Source organism: Propithecus coquereli, unplaced genomic scaffold (genome assembly GCF_000956105.1).
Source record: "Propithecus coquereli isolate 6110/MARCELLA unplaced genomic scaffold, Pcoq_1.0 Scaffold241, whole genome shotgun sequence".
Taxonomy (NCBI): Eukaryota; Metazoa; Chordata; class Mammalia; order Primates; family Indriidae; genus Propithecus; species Propithecus coquereli.
The window spans coordinates 3,565,004-3,566,101 of NW_012147964.1; the positions used below are offsets into that span (position 1 = coordinate 3,565,004).

The window sequence follows — 1,098 nt, forward strand, 5'->3', positions numbered from 1 at the left end:
TTTTATTTTTTTGTAAATAAGCTCTCTCAGGAACTAATAGAGCAAAAATGCAATCGTTACCCTGAGAACGGCACCATGCCACTCCTGAGGGATCTGCCACCGGCTGTATCATCTGGGAAGATTCTTTTGAACAAGTTAGGAGCAGAGCTGAGACTCTAATGCTGGTCCCTTAGCTCTCCTCTGTCTGGTTGCTTCTGAAGGGTTTTGTGAGGCTTTTAAAATGTACGAGGAGGAAATCATTTAAAAATAAATTATTTGCCTTTGCTTTGTTAGTGTAAACAAGAAATAAACACACACACACACACACAAGTTAGAGAAGAAGGCAGAATTCCCAGGAAAGGCAGATTTGTAGGGACAGGATGGTGAGCTGTGGTGGCCAGAGGCGGGGGCCATCCGCGTGCCCCAGGGGTCTCTCGGGGGTGATGGGATGGTTCAGGACTGTGTTGCGGGGGTGGCCACATGACTCGGTGAACTAAATAAAAAATCTTTGAGTTGCACACTGCAGTTGAATTGTATGACATGTAAACCGTACCTCGGTAAAGTTATAACATAGATATTTTAGCTCAGCCCACTAAAAATCATTGTGGTCTCATCCGTGGTAGACATTTTTTAAGCCTCGAGCATCAGCCTTAGTGCTCACCTCCCTGGCAGCAGTGACAAGCCACCATGTCATGGGCAGTAACTCCAGAGCAGACTTACTTACAAAGAAAAGGACGTGTACGCATGTAGACGTGAGTTAAACGACTCCAGTGTCCGTCGAGGGGTGAATGGACAAAATAGAGCTGTCCATCCACGTACTGGAGTATCACTCAGCCAGGAAAAGGGACGAGGCTCTGACACAGGCCACAGCGTGGAGGGACCTCAAGGACATTTGCTCAGTGAGAGACGCCGGACACAGAAGGACACACAGTGTGAGACTCCGTTTGTGTGAAATGTCCAGAACAGGCAGAGCCACAGAGACAGGTCGTGGATTCGTGGTCGCCAGGGGCTGAGGGAGAGGGTGGGGAGTGACTGCTGATGGGGTTGGGGCTTCTTTTTGGGGTGATAGAATGTTCTGGAATTAGAGGTGACAGTTGCGCAACTCTTTGAACATACTAA

General features: G+C 48.2%; 1 long non-coding RNA gene across 1 annotated transcript in view; it reads left to right on the forward strand.

Annotated features, from left to right (window-relative positions):
* The window catches only part of LOC105811894, a 120,664-nt gene that overhangs the window by 36,113 nt on the left and 83,453 nt on the right, over nucleotides 1-1,098 (forward strand). The gene's annotated exons all lie outside the window — the stretch shown is intronic.